At 38.4% G+C, this 16,260-nt stretch overlaps 1 protein-coding gene and 1 long non-coding RNA gene across 13 annotated transcripts in view; both read left to right on the forward strand.

The window, feature by feature from the left end:
* Nucleotides 1-16,260, forward strand: part of LOC113661210 (butyrophilin subfamily 1 member A1-like) — a 322,944-nt gene that overhangs the window by 143,601 nt on the left and 163,083 nt on the right. The window lies entirely within an intron of this gene.
* On the forward strand, nucleotides 2,143-4,373 carry LOC125141487. The gene is made up of 3 exons (XR_007140876.1): nucleotides 2,143-2,477; nucleotides 2,866-2,996; nucleotides 3,350-4,373. It is a non-coding gene; the product is annotated as an uncharacterized LOC125141487 (long non-coding RNA).

Here is a 16,260-nt window from a genome sequence, read left to right on the forward strand (position 1 = left end):
GATAAGAATTGTGTGTCTGCACTTATATGAAATCTAGCCTTAGTATAACTGCTTAAATAAAAGCACCAACATAAAAATTAACCAAAATAAATAATGTATTTACTAACTTTATTTTTTACTTTGAAACTGTATTGCAGGGTTATGTAACTTTATTGTTCTGGTCAAATTTAACAAAGAAAAACAAATTTTAAAAAGGAGCACAATTTACCCATTTAACAATAAGAGATATTATTTAACATTTCCAAAAACAACAAAAGAAAATAGAAATATCCCAAACAGTCCATGGATAAATGTATAAATACCAAAGTTCCCAGTTGAGGTAACATTGAAGAAAACAAACTGTAGTTACAGTCCTGTGGGGGTGCAGTCCATCCGAATAGATTCCAGAGTAACACGTCCTTATCGACCCGAATCCAAATCAATAACACCGTGATGAAACAGTCCCAGCTCATAGAAAACACATTGCTAAACCTAACGCAATGAAACAGTTCAGTACATACAGTACATGTATTTTACACGACTCTCTTTGGCTCTCAACGAAGGCGGTCGCATTTTCTCTCCCTCTCCTCCCCTTACGTTCACTGCTTTGCTTCTTTTGTCTCATCTATTGTCTTATACTTTGAGAGACTCTCTCCTCACTGCTCTCCAAACTAAAATATAATTGATTTCATAAACTGGTCTCTCAACGCAATTGACACCATCTTCTCGACGAGAAGCTTGGGTTCGGGGGAACCTGACTGCCCTGCCGGAACGTTCGCAGCTGGCTATACGATGGACGCGTGGGAGAAGTGGCGGGTCGTGTGTCTGGCGGCCCTTTCCGTGGAGGACATTGAAGATATCTACCTATTCGGAACCATGATAACAGTTCTGCTGATTGGATTCGGCATTGCCCTGGATTATCGACGAAATCAGAAAACGGTAACAGCTGTTCAAAATCTCCCAAGGCTGTCCGTCATGATTGATGCAGTGGGCAGAGCGGTCAGCACTGAGGCTGGGACTAATAACCACAATATGGATAACATCACGGTGAAGCTCACTGCTTTGGATACTGCTTTGGTTGACATCAGAGAGAAGCTCACTGCTTTGGATACTGCTTTGGTTGACATCAGAGAGAAGCTCACTGCTTTGGAAAGAAAAATGGAGACCAGAATGGACTAAGAGAGTAGTCGTGTAAATTGGAATGCGTCTACTCGCCCCAAGACCAAATAAACCCAATCTTATATGCTTTCGGCTCCCATTAACCAGCACTGGCCTTGGCCAAGGCCGCTGTTGGAACAACAACTCCCCCGGCAGAGCACTGCAGCGAGACGCTCTTGCGTTCCTTCCCCCACTTCCACAGACACCTGCTGATCGTTGACTCTCTCTAGGACCTAATCAAGGTTGTCTCCATGGCAATTTGCTGTGTATCACTATGACAATCTTGCGGACTGAGACACCAAGACTGGATGCTGGGAGCGACGACTCTCCAGGCGGACACTTTTACATACATACACACACACACACACACACACACACACATATATAAAGATATGCACTCACACACCCCCCACCCCATCCCACGCCTTCGCCGCTTTGTACCGCCAGTCTGACAAGCGGGTCTGTGACCAGCGCCGAAGATAAAGGCTGCAGGACCTGATGGCTGCTTACCTGTGCTGGATTATCTCCACCCCCCCCCCACTCCCCTCACCTGTTGCAAGTCATGTGTTTATGGCGTACTGTTTATGTGCTTATGTTGCTGAGGTGTTTTTTCCTGTTCCCACACTGTACTTCCTCTGGAGTATAGTCTGGGGGTTGTTTTTTTCTCCTCCCTTCCCTCATGTTATGCTATATTTCTTTTCAATTCCCTGTCTTCCTGGCCTGCCCCCCCCACCCACCCACCCCCCACCCCCCACACCCCCCACCCCTTGCCATATTGTATGTATTGTATGTTTGGTCAGGTTGATGGCTAATTTCAAAGTACTTGTGACCAGTGACAATAGAGGCTACTACTACTACTACTAAACATATTATGCATTAGATAGAAAAAGAAAAAAAAACCTACATATGTATATAAGTGCAAATAAGAAACACTTATTCTAAGTATGATAAATAGTGACAGATTTATCGGATCTATCAATTCAATTATTCGAGTGGGTTACATTTACATCCAGTTAAAATTCAGTCTGGTGTTTTTTTCTCCTCAGCCATCATCTCATCAGTTCAGGTGAATCCTTGTGAAGATCTACAGCTGAATTTGCACATATCAGACCAAGTGGAGGTGATCTTTAAACACAGAGATTCAACAGATCCACATGGTGTACAGATCTGCAGTGTGTATAAAAGCTCACTAAACTGTACAGCTGAATACACACAGAGAACATCACTCACTAACACACTTCTTACACTGAGAGGAGTAAAGTGGACTGATGATGGAGATTACATCGTCAGAGACACAGAGTATAACGAGAAACTTCATATTTACTCAGTAACAGTAAGAGGTACGTATTCAGTGTGATTTGTGTCAGTGTGTAAAATTCAACAGTCTGATATTGGTCAGAAATCATCGTGAACATTCAGTTAATATAATAAATAAAACAAAGTTGCTCTGAAACTCGACTGTATGAGAACCTGTCATTAAATTCTACATTTTCTACACAAAGGTTTGTTTACTAGTAAATAAATTCTCCTGCAGATGATTTACAAATAAATAAATGTTTAAAACTAACACTGTAAATGAGGCCCAGTGGGTGTGTTATTGGTGTTCAGTTAATCACTAATAAACACTGACTGTGTATGTGTGTGTGTGTGTGTGTGTGTGTGTGTGTGTGTGTGTGTGTGTGTGTGTGTGTGTGTGTGTGTGTGTGTGTGTGTGTGTGTGGAGTACAGATCAGAACAAAGATCAGGAGTGTGATCCACCAGTGTGGGCGATCATCCTGATAGCGGTGCTTCTGGTTGCTGCACTGATTGTGATAATCCTGATCCTGAGGATTATATATCACTGTAACCGAAGAGGTGATGTAAGTAACAGAGACATGCAGCACTGTGACATCAGAGATCACATGACTGTGTGCTGTAATAAACTCCACATCACCCTGATTAGACATCACTCAGTTACTACATGGACACTTCCACAGAACAAATATAATGATCAGCTACTGTATAATAACTAAATAAATGTCTTACAGTCTCACACTGACAACTAAACCCTCTATAGATTCTTTATAAATAAAGACTTTGACCTGAATTTATCTTCAATTTTATTCATCAGCCTTTGAGGAGATTGAATTTACTGAACCTCAGGATTTACAGCTAGTGATTAATATTAATATATAATGTAATAATGCATATATACATATTATTTCTTCTACAGTATATTGTACAGAGGCCCAAGAATGGAACAGGAGAACTTCAGAGCTTTAATGGCACAATAAAAATGAACCTAATGGAGAACTGATGTTAAGACAGAGTGAGAACGAAAGTGACGAGTAGTAACAGAGGGAAGAGACTTGTAACTACTGTACATACAGCATGATGCTGGAACAATGAGAGATCAAAACTCAAATGGGAGCACAGGAATAAATGACATGTATCTGGATCTACAGCTTTCTCCGTCCCTTTGTGCTTCACAACAACTGAAGAACATGACCTGACTACAGAATCTGCTCAGATCCTCACACAAGTTGTCAGGTCTAGACCAGACTACTGCAGATCTCTTTTGGAATCAGACCCTGGTTTAGATGTCCACACCTACACACCACATCATCAAGCCTTCAAACTCATGGCTTATATACTCTGTCCTTCTCTGGGATCTGATTCAGTCCTGGTTCCTCAGAAGTGGGATGTGTGTCCACTGTGGGAAAATAATCTTAAGTCATTGTTTTATTTCATTTTAGTTCTAATATTTTTGTGGATCATGCTGAAGCCAAATCGAGTTACAATGCATGTTAAATTCAAACTTTACATTAGTCCTGTGGTTCCTGTATCTCATTAATATGAAAGGAAAGGGCAAGGTAACTCAGGGTATCATCTGTCCCTTTGTGACATCTGTCCCATTGTTTAAGGTCAAGAAGGAATGCCAAGCGTTTGAGGTGAATTCATTCCTATGATAATGAAGGGGTCTGAGAAAGACTGTTGTGTTAGATGGTTACAGCACTGGACCTCTCTCTCCATCCCCTCTGTTCTATACACCACCCCATTTTTTGCACTGACACTAATTCTGGACAGTCACTGTCACTTTGGACTTGCACAGCAAAGTGCCACTTTACTGTATACACCATATACACTATTTACACACCATACTTCACCTGGACACTTTTAGGACAATCTATAAAAACCATACATATTTATATTTATTTCTGTATATGTATATACATTATCTCCATATCTCCATTTCTCCATCTATAGTTTCATATTTTTACATAGTCTTTATATAGTTTTCTTATATAGTTTATACTTCTTTTATTATTCTATTATTATTTTATTTATTTGCTTTTTTATACCTTTATTCTTATAATAAAGACAGTTGCATAAAGCATTTCACTGCATGTCGTACCCTGTATGTATGTGTATGTGACAAATAAAATTTGATTTGATTTTGATTTGTTAATGGGATTATTAAGGGCAGGTGAAAATCCAGGATCTGGTGTGGGGCTGTTACATCCTTTCATGCTTTGATTGTCACCGGAGGGTTTTGTCTCTATCTGATGGGACCGCCCCCAATAATGTGTATATTTACAATGAATTACAACTTAGTTAGACTTGATGACTGCAGCACTCGTGCTAGTACACTCTGTGAATAGAAATGTTAGGAGTGTAGTAACTGCCATATCACATGTAACTGCCATACAACATGCACATGGTTATCCTTATGTAACAATCTCATCTAATACTATAAAGAACCAAAGTGAAATTAATGCAGTAAAAAGAGAGAAATGAAATAAAAGACAAAAGAGACAGAGAGCGAGGAAAAAGGAAGCTGTGGAAAATAAACTAAAAGAAATGGGGAAATTGTTATATGGCATAAAGAAATTAAATATATCTGATTAAAACTGTAAAGAAAAGATCTAGAAGGAACCTGATTCAACCCAAAGAGGAACAGACACTGTACCTAGACAGTTGGATCAAGACCCATCATCTTGCTGAAAGAAGATTATAGAATTGTTATAAGTTTTCTTTTCCATTTTATATAATGACAAGTTTCGACATTTACAGCATTTAGCAGACATTGACATTTACAGCATTTAGCAGACACCCTTATCCAGAGTGACTTACAATGAGCAACTGAGGGTTAAGGGCCTTGCTCAGAGGCCCAGCAGTGGCAGCTTGGTGGACCTGGGGTTCTTTACCTTTATATGAATGTATGTAACCATTTTGTGATTAGGAAATTACATAATGTTCATTAGTATGTTTAGATATTAAGACAGAGAGTAACAGTGAAAGCTTAAAAGGAAATCACCAGTTTTTGTGTCAGCAGCATAAGAACACACAATCAGCCGTGCAGCTGAGGAGACTTCTCAGGATGTTTTGCAGAAGCATGAGATCATGAGAGACCTGACAGGATGCTGACAGAAGCAGAATGACGTTTTGAGATCATACTAATAAATGGTATAAATAGGGTTTTAGAACCAGTTATCGGTGTGCATTCACCTAGAGCCAAGCTCATTGTGTTATACTTTATTATTGCTTATAGAGAGTGCATCAGGAGAACAAACTCAGGCTTACACTTGGAGAGTGTTTCTTGGTTTGTTTTATCTTTGCATTTTACTTATTTCTACTTGACTTTTTGAAGGAGATTTTTGTTTGTGATTTTCTTTACTTTTACCTTACATATATTACACACATCTATTTGTATTACACTACTTTTAATAAAAACAAGGCCTCCCATTGTGAGGATCCTGAAAAGACAAAAAGGTCCAAGTCTGACTCCTTCATCTAAAGATTCAATCAATAGAATAGGTAGAAGAACTTGGAGCAGAACCTTTGTTAGAAGACTGAGGGACTTCGAAGGACACCTGTGTTCAAGGTAAGAGCAACTCTAATTGTTAGTGGGATTGTGGAAGGGTTGCATACAACTAAAACATAGGGTGAAGAAGGGGCCAAAGAAAGAAAGAGACCTACGTAGATAGAAAAACCCAAGTTGTTTTTACTGACGGATCTAGCAGAGATGGCAAGATTAAAAGTGCCATAATTTGTAAAGTCAAAGACAAAACCATGTTCAGAAATGTGACAGAATATAAAACGGGAAGCACACAGACCTCCGAAGTGGCGGCTTTACTCCAAGCGCTGACCTTTTGCACCGACAGAGGCTGGATGATCACCATAATTGTGTCAGTTTCTGAATATCTGGTAGATGCTTACAATCAACATTTAGACACATGGAAGCTAAATGGCTTTGTAACAGCTAAACGCAAGGAAATAGCCCATAAAGAAATGTGGATACAAATTGCTGAATTTGGAAAGGACGTAAGACCAACGGTGGTGTCATGATGGAAGCACCTGTCTCACCCTCCGATCGCCAGCAGAGGGAACCGTCCCCGGAGTATTAACAATTCCAGACTACATTTCCCATAAGCCACCTGCCGGGACTTATTGCTCCACCACCTGTGGCCAATAACCCAGTGCCTATTTTAGGCACACTTGAACTTGATTTGCTACGGCTGTCATTCTGAGCGTTTTCTGGTTATTCCTGTTATTGGTTTTGATCTGTTTCTGTATTTTGCCTCTCGACTGTTTTCTGCCTGCCCTGACCTTTTGCCTGTTATTCCGACTACGTTCTTGCCTTACCTACACTGTCGTGTTTTCCGGCCCTGAACTCTGCCTGTTGTTTACGCTATTGTCTATTAAAAGCTGCAAATGGATCCTCAGACTTACAACTCATTACAGTTTATTTCCCTGATGTCATATGTTGCATGTTTTCTTGTTGGTTTATGTCTCTTTTTATAAATGAATAAATAAATAAATAAATAAATAAATAAATAAATAAATAAATAAAGGATGGATTTATAGCTTCTTGGAAAAAAATAAAAAGAAACTTTGAATTTATATTCAACAAAATTGTTGTTTCATTTAACAGTCACTGTTTAACATGTTCAGACTGAGCCAACAGACCATTTTAACAGGATAAATTGAATACTAGAACGTACATTTCCTGAAGAAAATGTTCCCCTTATCGTGCTGAATGTTTTGATATGTCACATGTCCATTTTGTGCTAAATTTTTATTTGGTGTAGATAGTTTGAAAGCTTGCCGAGTCATAAACCTTCAAAGTTTACAATGGGAGTCTATGGGAAAAAAGACCATTTTGAGACCCGGTACCGGAAGTACTGGTACTCGGATCGCTTAGAAAAGTCATAGCACACCTCTCCTCAATGCCGGTCAATTTGACACCTCATTCATGGGTCTAGGACAAAAGCTGCGGGACAAGTTATGCGCCGAATTTTTGTCCAGAAGAGTACTGTATGCAGGATAGTAAGAATGTTGCTTTGCAAGCACCATTAATAATAAACAAAATGTGTGGGTCTAGGCAAAAAAAAAAAAAACGATTAAAATGGATTTATAACGTTTTGGAAAAGATCTCCTCATATCCATTCTCAGGCAGGATTAGTATATTTACTAATTAGACCACATAACTCGGAAGTATCAGTCTTGATGAAGGCAGAAGAGTGTAGAAAGATGGGGAGTAGGATGGAGACACCTGAAAGGATCAATGGTAATAAGAACCCATATCTCATAGAGAATTGTGTGTTCTGCAAAAGTCACACAACTAAGGTGATTGGGAAAAGTGAGAAGGCAGTGAGATTTAAGGCTCACTGGGAGGATGATGATAAAGACATAGGAAGCTGTGCCTTATCCTGTGTAACTTGTTGTGGAACGTGTAGGATCAAATATCCTAAAGTGATACTGAAAGAGATGGAAGAATTGATTCCATGTGCTTGTTTGAATAAATGCAATAAATGCAATAAATGCTTTGTGTAATAAATGCAAAGATTATTATGGCTTGAAGAGCCAAGAATGTGGATGCTCGTGTGAAACGTGTGTGAAGTTAAATAATAATGGATGGCTAAGGCAGAGAAGCTTTAGGCCGATGTTTACAGTTAGAAAGACTGAAGGATGTCAAGGGCTGATCACCCAAACAGACATCACAGGATCCCTGGCTACGACAGCCGATGAATTATTAAGCCGAGAGTGGCAAGAAATGGAAGGAAAAAAACTTAAGGGTTATAATCCCCTCATTCCTTATAAAGACCAGGAAAGAATGGAGCAGAGGCTCCACAAACTGTCATAACTGGCAACAGGACAGTCTGAAAGAAGGATTATAAACAATAAGATAGATATGTTAACTTCAATGATAAACTACAGTCATTGGATGAGACAGGCATTTGGCACCACCATCCTACCAGCGGGCTATAAGAGCCGAAGGGAGAAAGGAGAAATGACTGGAATAGTCTGGTGCACAACTGGGCCTGGGAAATGGGAAAAACTATTAACTGACCTGATAGGGCATCCGATAAGAGAAGGTGAATCCCAAGATAGCATGGGAGAGAAAATCCCTTGGAGACAACTAGAGACTATTAATTTTGGTCCTCAGGAGGAGAAGGAGAGCTCAGGAAGAGTTCTGATAATGGTAAAAAGGTGTGGCCACTAGGGGATGACCCAGAAACAAGCTTCAATTCAACTTTAAAGCATCAAATCCTCCAAAAACACGAAAAAACGTAAGCCTTTTAAGTAAGTAACTGTAAGCGCCTCAAATATTCCGTTAGTGTTCTGAAAACTGGAAACAGAAGTGCGCCATCATCTCGTTTTGCCGCTCTAACTCCTAATTGGGATATTCAAAAATTCAAAGTCTACGTCATATTTATAGCCCAGGTCCTAACGAATCAAATAAGCCCTCATTTGTGCCAATCGGTGCTTGTATGGCAGAGATAGACGGCTGGGAAGCCAATGGTGGCATGACCTCATTTTTTGGGAACCCGCCTTTGACTGACAATTACTTCTTCCAATAGCAATGAAATGGGCCGGGACCTATACAGCCGTTTAGCCAATAAGCAGACGATTCCAACGGTATGCTGCAACCCCCCTCTCCTCTGCCAGGATCTGCGTGAAAAAGCTGCGCAGAAGAATTGTTGCGTAATCCCTGACCTTTTGTCCCTCTCACAGCTCAGGGTGACAAGTTACAGGCCTGTTTTCACACCAGAGTGATAGAGAGAGAGTCTAGGCTTATTTATGGCTTGTCAGACTGAGCCTGCAGCCTTTTATTTCAAAGTTATATAGTAAACAAGTACACAAAAACGCTGCACCAGACGACCAGGGCCGTAGAAAAATATTCATATAAAATCCATTTTTGGGTCTTTTGACTTGAAATTTTTTTGGTGAAAGCCAAGACATGTGGCTATGACCCTCAGTTGTTGTTTTGCATGTACCCTAGCATGTTCCAGAAAAATAAGATTAATCAGTTTATCAGGTAAACAACCCAGGCGGACATGAAAACCTTCATTCTAACCCCTGTAACTTTGCCTGTAAGGCCTAGAATCAAACTGAAACTAGTTTCTGAAACTAGAGAATCTCTTCTTTCAAATGAGACCAGGCTCACCCCTGTGTGTCAAAGTATGTGGGAGCTGTACCACTTTTTGTTGGGCAAGTCATATAGGTGGAGATCCTTAAGAGGTTTCAGTAGTCATGTGAAAGCGATAAGCAAATCAGCTTACTACCATCTCAGAAATATAGCCAGAATTAGATGTTTTGTCTCAAGACAGGACTTAGAGAAACTTGTTCATGCTTTCATCACCAGCAGGGTGGATTATTGCAATGGACTCCTTACTGGGATCCCCAAAAAGACCATTAGACAGCTGCAGCTCATACAGAACGCTGCTGCCAGAATTCTGACCAGAACCAAAACATCTGAGCACATCACTCCAGTCCTCAGGTCCTTACACTGGCATCCAGTTACATTTAGAATAGATTTTAAAGTATTGTTACTGGTTTATAAATCACTTCATGGCTTAGGACCGAAATACATTACAGATATACTAAGTGAATATAAACCATGCAGACGACTCAGATCATTAGGATCAGGTCAGTTAGAGATACCAAGGGTTCACTCAAAACAAGGTGCGTCAGCATTTAGTTATTACGCCACCTAGAGCTGGAATCAGCTTCCAGAAGAGATCAGATGTGCTTCAACAGTAGACACTTTTAAATCAAGATTAAAAACACATCTGTTTAACTCTGCATTTACTGAATGAGCGCTGTGCTGCTTCACATTGACTGTGCTGCTTCACACTGACTGTGCTGCTTCACACTGACTTGCTGCTTCACCCTGACTGTGCTGCTTCACCCTGACTGTGCTGCTTCACCCTGACTGTGCTGCTTCACACTGACTGTGCTGCTTCACACTGACTGTGCTGCTTCACCCTGACTGTGCTGCTTCACCCTGACTGTGCTGCTTCACCCTGACTGTGCTGCTTCACACTGACTGTGCTGCTTCACACTGACTGTGCTGCTTCACACTGACTGTGCTGCTTCACACTGACTGTGCTGCTTCACACTGACTGTGCTGCTTCACCCTGACTGTGCTGCTTCACACTGACTGTGCTGCTTCACACTGACTGTGCTGCTTCACACTGACTGTGCTGCTTCACCCTGACTGTGCTACTTCACACTGACTGCACTTTTTATCCAAATCACTTTTACTCCTGTTTTATTCTTTTTAACATATTTTAAACTGTTTTTATTAAAATCACATTTATTTTATTTAATTGTTTTTTTTGTTATGATTTTATCGTGTTTCTTATTTTTCATATATATTTCTTTTTCTCTTTTATAAACTGTTTTCTAATGTCTATGTAAAGCACTTTGAATGACCTCTGTGTATGAAATGTGCTATACAAATAATCTTGCCTTGCCTAAAGGTCTCAAAAAAGGTGGCACAGCAGCATATTACCATGGTGTAGAATCTCCTTTTCAAAACAATTTGAAGATGTCTGGGCATTGAGGTTATGAGTTTCTGAAGTTTTGGTAGCTGCTGGAGATTTTATGACAAAGCCAAGATTTTATGACAATGCTGTTGTAATAGCTGCAGTATTTGGTTTTGCATTGTCCTGCTGAAATACACAAGGCCTTCCCTGAAATAGAATAAATAAGCCTTGGCCAACAGGACACAACGGCGCTTCTGGACCATGTTCACATATGGCTTCCTTTTCGCGTGATAGAGTTTTAGTTAGTGTGGTATGTGGTAGCCTAGTGGTTGAGGTGTTGGGCTACCACTCGGAAGGTCGTGAGTTTGATTCCTATGTCTGGGCAAGACCCTTAGCTCTCAATTGCTCAGTTATATAAAATTGAATGAGATAAAAATGTAAGTCCCTCTGGATAAGGGTGTCTGCTAAATGTAAATGTTAGCTGGCATCTGCAGATGGATTGTGTTTGCCTGTTATCGGTTTTTGTCATATATTTGTCAAGGGCCAAATTGCAATAGCTGTGAGCAATTTATACTCCTCACTTCTGTGTTGACACATTGTGTGTTTGTGTGTGTGTGTGTGTGTGTGTGTGTGTGTGTGTGTGTGTGTGTGTGTGTGTGTGTGTGTGTGTGTGTGTGTCCACTGCTGCTGCATGTGACTGTTTTATGTTAAATCATCCAGAGGAGATTACACTGACTGGTGTTTTTTAGTAGCATTAATACATTAACATTTGTACATTTTACAGAAACAGTCATATTGGGAGCCTATTATAGGACTTAAATATTTAATTAAACCTTAATTTTGCATTTTTTTCACATTAATCTGCAGGAACAATAAACTTCATGTGCAGTTTAAATAACAGTGTATGGAGACATTTAGAAGATGAACGCAGTGAAAAGCAGTTAGCGCTCTTCGAGAAGAAAGAGCATTTCTCCCTGAAAAGAAGCAAGTAAAATAAAGGTATGTAAAGGTTAAATGCTTCGTGAAATCGATTACTTTCATTCATAACTAATGAGGTCTGGAAGAAAACTCCAAATGCAACTAAACAAACAATCGTAACTACATTAGAACTGCTAATGAAATATTCACAAATGTTACCTAGTAAATTATTATATTCTTTATATCCTGTGGCACTAAGCTACAGATCCATTAAACATTTACTGTGTAATTTCCACAAAGTGTAGTTCAAATAGTTTAGCAATCGATGACCTTAAAAAATGATTGTTGTTATTAAATCTCCTGTTCCCAGTAATTTATGCAAAACAGAATATACAGTACATATACTGTACAGCTAAAATATAACATATGGTTGTGGAATGTAATTTTTTAACTATGATCATAAGTGATCATACTGTAGTTCAAAAGGCATTTAAGTTCATCTTTAATTTAATGAAACTCTGTAACAATATTAAAGCTTATATAATAAATGTATAATATAATGTAATACTAACACCAATGTGTAACGGTGCCCCTGACTTACTACATTAGCAGAATTATAGTCAGTAAGAACCTGTCAATCTTTATAAATTTCATGTCAGCAGTATTCCCTAAGTGCAGTGGGCTCCTTCAGCAGGATAATGCTCGGTCACACTGCAAACATTGCTCAGGAATGATGTTGCACACAATAAAATAAATCATAATGACTAAAAAGTAGAAACATTCAGAACTCATACATGAAGAAATATATACATGTAGACTTTCTCCAAGATAACGTTTGCTTTAATAATGTCTCGCTGAGCTCGATATCACTTAGCATAGCAATATGTCTTTACAAACAGAAAAATAAAATAAAATGTATAAACTGTATATTTCAGGTTGGTTAATCCTGTTTCTTGCTCTGGAAAGTTTGATCTCCTCAAGATGATTTTTCACAGCCGTCATAAAACGGTCACCAATGGTCATGCTTTTTGTTTGTTTTTATCTACACAGACATCAGCAGCTGAACTTTCTACATTTTATTGTTCAAATTAAAGTCAGTCAGTAAAGCCAGTCAGTTTTCCCTTATACATGCACCTCATAATAAAATCTCCCTGAGGAGAAACTCTGCTTTCCAAGGACACATTAAACCTCTGTCATGCATTAGGGCAATTCTGTCATTTGTCTCCATGTGTCACTTGTTTTCCATCAGCAGACAGGAGGAGATTTGTGATAAGCTGTATCAAGATCCAGAGTCACATCCACTGAGAGAAACACAATATTAAATCATGCAGTGATTATTAATTTTGCTGATTACATTATACTGCTGTTGAATTTCACCAACAGTGATGAATAATATTAACGTACTTATGAAATATGTATTAAATATTTTATTACTGGATTTTAATGAAATGTTGAGGAAAGCTGAGCATGGTCATTTGTAAAAATCTTTGCCTTTTTCCCTTTAAAAGTTCAGTGCACTTTTCAGAGGCTTATATAATAAATATTGCTAACTGATAGTAAGCATACAATTATTAATGAACTGAGATTTTTAATTTAAAAAATAGGTGGCTCTGTTTGGTGTATTTTCTTATTTGTGTTCCAGCTCTATGTTAAAAGGTCTTTGGCAGGTCTCATACAGTCATTTAAACTTTTATTAATTTATGATGGATTTAGGAATAATGTGACATCAATAAACAGGGACGCTTGTGCTGGTCTCCCTGTCCCCCTAACACTGAGAGAGAAGGTGGAGGTTGTGGGGGTGTTTGAGGGTCTGGTCTCCTTTTATGATGTGAAGTCCAGATCTCATATCTACTCATTCATTGGTCAGTCTTTCACTGAGAAACTCTATCCATACTTCAGTCCTAGTCTAAATGAAGGAGGTTTAAATAAATTAGGTAAAAATTCAGCACCACTGATCATCTCTCCAGTATTTAATAATGGATGAAAAAAGGGATTTAATACCTTGGTAATTATTTCAAAAACAACAGAACAACGATGTAACAAAAAAGGTTTAAATACTAACAAAAAATCTGAGTTTTACTTTTTAAAGACAAAAAATCTAAATTGATTTGGCAATATATACAAATCTCTCACTGAAATCTGTACATAAAATTTATACTGAATTTATCTTTTTAATGAATAATATCAAACCGTAGAGTCTGTGATTACAATTTAAATTATTTATCATTGCAACTTTTATGCAACTTTAATTACTCTATTACTCAACTCACTTTGGGCTTCTGAAACTTTGTCAATAGAAGATTTATATTGTTACCATACAGAGCTAACACTCTTAGGTGTTATTTTGAGATATCTTTATCTCAGTTACTTTAGGTCTTGGAATGAAAAAGTGAATATATAAATAAACATATACATCATGCAATTGTACAAGGAATTACTGTTGATCACAAGAGAAAACTCACCACAATCAAGCCAGACACACAGCAAAAATAACAGTGTGCTAATAAATAAGAAAACAACTAGCTTCAATAATACCCTGAATTTTCTTCCCAGTATAATCTGGTTTTATTTTTTAAGCTCAGTAATTATCCTGACACTGCCATAGTGAAGAGATTCATCCTTGTTATTATATTCATAGGGTTTAAGGACAAATCATTTTAATGTAAATTTTAAATTCACTTTTGATAACATAGTTCCAATAACATAAGCATAGCAGATCTGTGTCATGATATACTTTCAAATATAACAGTGAAAAGAGATCATGAGAGTCTTGAGAGAACTTGTGGAAAGAAAATACAGGACAAGGTGTGCTGCCGGTTATATATAAGACACAATATATGACGTGGACATCTGAATGAACCATTTGTGTGTGAGTTACCATGGATCATGGTGCTGTATTAAAGCAAAGACAGAGCTGAGGACTTAGTAAGTAATCCTAGCCAAATAAAGTGCAACTGTGCAACCTGGTGCAAATAGTGCAGGACAAGACAAAAAAAGACAGTGCAGGACAAAAGACAGTGCAGACAAAAAATTACAAGACAATACACAAAAACAGCACCAAGCAGTGTAAATGCTGTATGTTCAAACTATATTGTCCAGTGCCTCCATTGAGTGGAGCTGCTTGAATGGACTGTATACTTTGGGGGTCTATACGGATTGCTGAGGAAAAAAAAGGAAAGAAAACAAACATTAAAACAAAAGAAATATGGGTAGACATTGTGTTGGATGTATTTCTGCCTTCTAATAACACTGTGAATCTATGGTAATATTTTTGTTAAGGTGTGTGTTGATGTATTTTATATCCTTCATGTCATGGTGCTGGAGTGGTGTTAAGTTTAATCACCATCCGGAGTGGGGGTGGTGTTGTGGGAGAGGGCAAATAGGAGCTGCCGCTTTAAGATCGCTATCTAGGTGTTGTAGTCCACATTGAAGTGCATTGTGGGTAATGTAGTTCGCGACATGTGCTGAGGTGACGTGCGCTCTCACTGTGTGCTGTGTAGGTGAAATCAGGGGGAAAGTTTGTACTCTGCTTTGTTTAAAATTCACTCAAGTCAAGTCAGTCCACCCGGGAGCTGTTTTTCACTGTAAACCCTGACCACACGATAACGAGTAAAAGAACAAGATGAATCAGTCATTTTGTCCGTCTCATTTTTTGCACTAACATGAATTGACGAGTTGTTACGCTGCTGCCAGGAATCACTGAAGCGGAGAAAGTAACAAGAGGGAGTCTGCAAACCTGAGCGACTTGTGAGGGTGGTGATGCTTCCTGTAGCATGAGGGATTTGTAATGATAAAGAAAAGAGGAGACAGTGCATTAGATCCTCTATGGGGTTTACTTACCTCTCTCTCTCTGATGAGCCTGAGATATATAAACACACACACACACACACACACACGCACACACGCACACACACACACACATGATTATTATTAAACTTTATAATTCTTAGACTTTTGGACTTCACTGTGTGTTCAGCATTACATTATACATTTTTAAGTTATTTATAAAGTTTAAAGGACTTCTGTAATAATCATTAAAGATGGTTCGCAATCATGTTATCAAATTATTAGTTTTGTTAAAGGCATCAATTGAACAATTTGTAAATATGTTTTTTTATAACACAGTGATATTTGATGTACGAAAGAAATGTCAACAGCAAGTAATAACATACAGTTGTGCTATTGCAGTTGGCATACATTGGGATAATTTGCAAGATGTGTACTATTTTATAAATAAAACACAAGTGAGAAGGCAAAACAAATGTACTTTATTGCTTATAGGACTCAAGTTAATATGTAAGGCATAACAGAATGGCACAATCATCAAATAAAACATAACAAAAAAGAAAATAATCGCTGTTCAACAGCTTGCATACCTTTTAGTACTACAGTAAATATGGTGTATTTCCCCCTTCGGCATTAATGATGGCATGCAGTCTTTTGTAATAAT

Source organism: Tachysurus fulvidraco, chromosome 1, assembly GCF_022655615.1.
Source record: "Tachysurus fulvidraco isolate hzauxx_2018 chromosome 1, HZAU_PFXX_2.0, whole genome shotgun sequence".
NCBI lineage: Eukaryota > Metazoa > Chordata > Actinopteri > Siluriformes > Bagridae > Tachysurus > Tachysurus fulvidraco.